This window comes from Mastomys coucha, unplaced genomic scaffold (genome assembly GCF_008632895.1).
Source record: "Mastomys coucha isolate ucsf_1 unplaced genomic scaffold, UCSF_Mcou_1 pScaffold14, whole genome shotgun sequence".
In the NCBI taxonomy this organism is placed as follows: domain Eukaryota; kingdom Metazoa; phylum Chordata; class Mammalia; order Rodentia; family Muridae; genus Mastomys; species Mastomys coucha.
The window spans coordinates 62,804,025-62,810,319 of record NW_022196896.1 but is presented as its reverse complement, the minus strand read 5'-3'; the positions used below and the strand labels follow the sequence as shown (position 1 = coordinate 62,810,319).

Here is a 6,295-nt window from a genome sequence, read left to right as displayed (position 1 = left end):
ACTGGACCAGAAAAGAAATTCCTCCCGTCACATAATAATCAAAACACCAAATACACAAAACAAAGAAAAAATATTAAAGCAATAAGGGAAAAAGATCAAGTAACATATAAAGGCAGGCCTATCAGAATTACACCAGACTTTTCACCAGAGACTATGAATACCAGAAGATCTTTGGCAGACATCACACAGACCCTAAGAGAACACGAATGCCAGCCCAGGCTACTATACCCAGCAAAACTCTTAATTACCATAGATAGAGAAACCATGACAAAACCAAATTTACACAATATCTTTCCACAAATCCAGCCCTTCAAAGGATAATAAAAGGAAAACTGCAACACAAGGAGGGAAACTGCACATTAGAAATAGCAAGAAAATAATCTTCTTTTAACAAACCAAAAAGAAAATAGCCACATAAATGTAATTCTACCTCTCACAACAAAAGTAACAGGAAATAACAATCACTTTTCCTTAATATCTTTTAACATCAATGGATTCAATTCTCCAATAAAAAGACATACACTAACAGACTGGACATACATACATTAGGCTGGCTCTATCCCGTGCCTGCAAATACGCCCAGCAAATGCCCCATGGTCCTGGCATCTCCAACATCTTAGGCCTCCCACACACAGCTTCTCCTTCATAGGCCCTCTAAACAGCTGTGACCCTGCCACACAGTACATGACCTAAGTAAGTCTCTAGAACCTTCCCACTCCAGAGTGCTAATATTAAAGCCATGTGTCAGCACACCAGGGTTTGTAAGGTGCTGGAGGCATGAAACTCGGGGCTTCCTACATGTGATGCTAGACCTCTACAAAATGAGCTTCATTCCCCAGCCCATATACAGTTCAGTTTTATAAGACACAAACTAACTACTTTAAAGTGAGGTTTCGGCACAGAGCTGAGCTTCAGAGATCCAGCAGCCATTGTGGTAACTCAGGATTTTGCCTTTGGTTGTACAGCAACTCCTACCCAATTAACCCATTCCATCCTGGAAGGAGGCCCTTTAAACGTCAGAAAATAGGTAAAACTTTCCAGGAAATGAACAACTTGAACAATAGGTGGAGGTGGGGGTCTGATGTTTACAAATGCACAAGGCCTAGGCCCCAGATAATGCAAGCAGTAGCAGCAACTACTTGTGAACAAGAGAAGGGACACGAGGACTGATGAGCTCCCGACAAATCTTGGAGGAGGCTCCGGGAATATAGCCCTGTGAAGTCTTGCCCAACCTAGGATGGGCTCGTTCGTGATGCAGATGCCTTTGGGACATCCCATGCCTCTGTGTAAGTAGCCCCAGTAAATCCACTGGCTTACTCAGCTAGACTTGGGTGGGCTCATTTCTTTGGTCTGCCACTGAGGCTCTATCTGGAATGAACAGACATCTATTCAAGTCTCCCCAAGAAAAGTCAAAAGACTCTCTCATGAGCCAACCCTTACTCTATCAGAAATGAGGAGCCTAGAGGAAAAAGTTGCCAGTGAACAACACTGTTAAAATGTAGCTTAAGAGCGGCCCTTTCCACCAGCCACACGTCTGCCATGGTCCCCAGCAACAGACTGATAGCCTCCTCCTCGGGGTTCTTAACCTACTACTTGCTTATACCAATAATCGACTACTTTGGTCCCATAAAAGATGTGCTCCCTGCCTTGGAGGGAACCCTGCTATCCCAGAACCCTCCCCCCCACCCCCCGGTGTTCTCAGGACTAGCTGTTCTCATGCAACTCTGTCCCTACGCAAGTCTAGACCATCACAGCCCTACAGCATAAAGTTAATACAGTTGTGAAAGCAGGTAATCAGCTCCTGTTTACAGTCTCTGTAATTATTTACTAATTAAAAAGAACCACGCTGTTTATCAAGAGACCTGGTGCATATATCAACAGTCTGCAGAGCTATTTAAATGCATGATGCCTTGGACAGGAAATTAAATATTACCCGACACCTTACTGACAGGGTGTTAAGCATCGATCAATTATTCAAGATCCCACATATATTGACTTTTTTAAATTACAGAGCTTTCCAGAGCTCGGGGAGTAAGAAGAGAAGTGAGTTCACTGAAAGAAAAGTCCGTTCATCTTGGAACTTGATCTGCTTCTCCTTTATTAAGGGCTCACCGTGTTTTATAGATCCTACAACCAGGTGTCGATCTGTTCCCAAGACAAGGTGCTTGATCACCTTTTCTTCCGCGGGAGCCTCTCTGCCCTCATTGGCACACCAGAGATGGACGGAGCCTTCAGCGTGGGCATGTATCCCACGTGGTTCCGTGCCGCTTCTGGGAGGCTGCAGGGCTCTCCTGTTGACTCTGACTGTGCTGGGTACCCCACAATGGAGCAATTGTAATACATGCTCAGCCTCTTCCAGATCGGAAATCGGAAGTGAGCACAGGAGACAGAGCTTTGTCTTTGGAAACCTGACACATAATTGTTTTGTTTTTTTTTCATGGTTTGTTTGCTTTTGTTTTGTTTTGCTATAATTGAAGATGGAAAGGGGCACGTGTATTCATTTTAAAGAAGCATCCGGTCCCACCCACAGAAGAGTTTATTTGAGTTTTTGAGCCAGGGCCTCAAAACACTCCATATCCTGCCTTGGTCCCCCAAGTACTGAGTATGTACTTGGCAAACAGTTTATTTATGAAGAAACCGTATGGTGGGTGCAAGCACAGTACATAAAGTAGAATAGCTGCTCCCAGAGGGCTTTTCGTCCATCAGAGAAAGATGGTCTGTGGAGCTGGAAATACGGCTCAGCCTACCAGTTCAATGATTGCAAAAGCAGGAGGACTTGAGTTCAATCTGAAGCACCCACCTACAAGGGTAAGTGTGGTACTGTGTGCTAGTAACCCCAGTGCTAGGGAACTAGACACAGGCGAACCCCTGAGGCTTTCTAGCCATCCAGCCTAAAAGGATCAGCAAGCCCCAGAACCCAGTGAGATGCTGTCTCAACCAAGTGGGTGGTTCCTGAGTGTCTTAGTTAGGGTTTTACTGCTGTAAATGGACACCATGGCTAAGGCAACTCTTATAAAGGACAACATTTAATTGGGGCTGGCTTACAGGTTCAGAGCTTCAGTCCAGTATCATCAAGGCAGGAGCATGGCAGCCAGTGTCCAGGCAGTCATGGTGAAGGACGAGCTGAGAGTTCTACATCTTCGTCTGAAAGCTGCTAGCAGAATACTTGCTTCCAGGCAGCTAGGACTAGGGTCTCAAAGCCCAGGCCCACAGTGACATACCCACTCCAACAAGGCCACACCCACTCCAACAAAGCCACACCTACTCCAACAAGGCCACACCTCCAAATAGTGCCACTCCCTGGGCCAAGCACATACAAACCATCACACTGAGCAACAACACTTAGGAAACTCTGGTCCCTACATACCTGCAAACTCATGCATGTACACATGTATACACACATAAAAAGGAAACCAATAAATAAACAGATAAAGGGGGCAATGTCTGATAGAGAAGATATGAACGGGTACATCGCAGAAGGATGGGGACAGCAGCTTCAGTCAGGGTGAGCCAAGGCCAGCCTCCCTAAAAGGCTGCTTGAATAATAAGAAGCAGTTGTGTACAGATATGAGAGACCTCAAGGAGTGGAGATGCAAAGTCGTGAGGCAGATTAGGAATACAATTAGCATGTTTGAGGGAACAGGAAAGCAAGTATGAGTGGGCATAATGCTCACGTGATCAAGGCCCTGAGCACCCAGAAATGAGGTTGTGCTTGCTCCCAGTGCCATGAGAACCCCTGGAAGGTTCTGTGCCATGTTGTGACAGGGATTTGGATGCCAAGCATGGAATGACTGGGGAGAAAACTATGGCTGTAATCCTGGCAGGAGACAAGCTGCAGATGTGATCAGGTGATGGGAAAAGATTGAGAGTCATGATCAAACGGTTTTCCCCACTAAGTTGCCTTTATTAAGGCTATTTTATCACAGGAGCAGACATGAAACTAGGGCAAGTGGCAGTGACAGGAATCTGACACCAGATAGACCTGTCTCTCCAGAGACCGCCCACCTTCTCTCTCAAGAAGTCGACCAGATCTGGGACTTCACATGGAACATCTTTCCAAATGCGTGTGCTCTCTGAAAGTCGGTTCAGGTAGTGGAAGAAAGAGAGGACTCACAGAGGCAGGTGTGTAGGCAGACTAGCCATGTGTCTCAGTTTGGGTTTTACTGCTACTAAGAGACACCGTGACCAAGGCAACTGTTATAAAGGCAAACATCTCATTGGGGCTGGCTTACCATTTCAGAAGTTTAGTCCATTATCATCATGGCGGGAAGTACGGCAGCGTGCAGGCAGACATGGTGCTTGAGGAGCTATGAGTTAAATATCTTGATCCAAAGGCAGCCAGAAGGAGACTGGAATTCCATACTGGGCAGAGCTTAAGCATAAGAGCCCCCAAAGCCCACCCCCCTAGCCACACACCTCCTCCAAGGCCATACCTCATGCTAACAGTGCCAATCCCTGTGGACCAAGCACCCAAACACATGAGTCCATAGCGGGAGGGGCAAACCATTCCAACCTCCTTACTGTGAATGAGATGGGAAGTTAAACTATTAACAGTGCCAATAGTTAGGGAACAAGAGGAGCAAGCAGAACAGTGTCAACCCCCTCCCTCACAGGTCCACAGAGTATTGACTCAGAAGGGTCTCTAGCTATGGAAGGCCCTAGGTGATTAGGGCAGATACAGCGGACCACTGAGAGCGCCCTGTGGGGAAAACAGAGGCTGTGGAACTTGGCCCTAGGTGATTAGGGGAGACATGCTCTCCCACTGAGAGTACCCCGTGAGGAAGGCAAAAGGAGGGCTGGGAATGGGTCAGTGTTTGCATATGAAAGGCTTGCTTTCAAGTGACTTCCCACTGGCTCTAGGAAATGATTAACCCTAGAAGAAATGTCCTCTCAAAGCTTGTTCTGGCTGGGTTTATGTGTCAACTTCACACAAGTTAGAGTCTTCAGAGAGTGAGAGCCAGCTGTAAAGCGTTTTGTCAATTAGTGATCAATGGTGGAGGGCTCAGATCATTGTGGTTACTGCCATCCCTGGGCTGGCCATCCTGGGTTCTATAAGAAAGCAAGCTGAACAAGCCATGGGGAGAAATCCAGCAAATATAACCCCTCCATGGCCTCTGCATCAGCCCCTGCCTCCGGGTTCCAGTCCTGCTTGAATTCCAGTCCTGACTTCCTTTGGTAATGAACAGTAAGGTGGAAGTGTAAACTGAATACACCCTTTCCTCTTAAACTTGCTTCTTGGTCATTGTGTTTCATCATAGCAATAGAAACCATAACTAAGACATCAAAACTATATGCCAAAGCTTCAGGATACAGAAACTAGAAGAGTTGATTAGGCCAGGCCCCCATACCTCATCCTCCATCTTTCTTTTGTAACAGTCTCCCCACCTGAGCAAGTCCTGCCCCGGCAGCTGGTTTCTCCATCCAGATATATACACAGAGGAGTGTGGGCCCTACCCATCTGCTTAGCCCCCTGACTATGTGGGCCTCGTTGAACAGTTGCTTCTTGCCATTGTTCTACCTGACACCCTTGTCCTCACTGGTTGCTTTGATACTGACAACCATCTTGGACATTTAGGGAAGTATTAAAACACAGCATACACCTTAAGGTCAGACCCTGCGTCAGGGTTGTAGAACCTGCGTCAAACTACATCTCCCAACAACTTTCTGTGGCTTGACAGATCTTGGTTTATGACACCTGACTCTTCTGTGCTGTATCATATGTAGTATGCTGAACTAAATCACAACATAAAACTTCCTGCTAGCCATAAAAGCTCAGGCCTTTCCTTTGTTCTGGCAATTTGGTCTGGAGACTCCATTAGAAGGACTGCTACTCTGAAGACTGCTCTCTGAAGATGATCCTCTGGCCTCTTTGAACCATTCCTTTCTTGGGAGATGTCCTACTTAGAGTTACTATTGCTATGATAAAACACCATGACCAAAGCAACCTGGGAGGAAAGGGTTATTTGGCTTATGCTTCTACATCACTGTTTATCACCAAAGGAACTCAGGACAGGAACTCAAACAGGGCCGGAACCTGTGGGCAGGAGAGCTGCAGAGGTCATGGAGAGGTGCTGCTTACTGGCTTGCTCAGCCTGTTTTCTTATAGAATCCAGGATCACTACCCCAGGAATGGAACCATGCACAATGAGCTGGGTCCTTCCCCATCAACTACTAATCAATATAATGCCCTATAGCCAGATCTTATGAAGGCATTTTCTCAATTGAAGTTCCCTCCTTTCAGATACCTCTAGATTGTCAAGCTCTCTCTCTTTCTCTCTCTCTCTCTCTCTCTCTC

General features: G+C 46.4%; 1 long non-coding RNA gene across 1 annotated transcript in view; it reads left to right on the top strand.

The window, feature by feature from the left end:
• The first annotated feature begins 6,034 nt into the window (after nt 1-6,034).
• LOC116089125 overlaps nt 6,035-6,295 on the top strand; it is an 856-nt gene continuing 595 nt past the window's right edge. The window contains exon 1 of the long non-coding RNA XR_004118170.1: nt 6,035-6,068. This is a non-coding gene — a long non-coding RNA (uncharacterized LOC116089125). The remainder of the gene's footprint in view (nt 6,069-6,295) is intronic.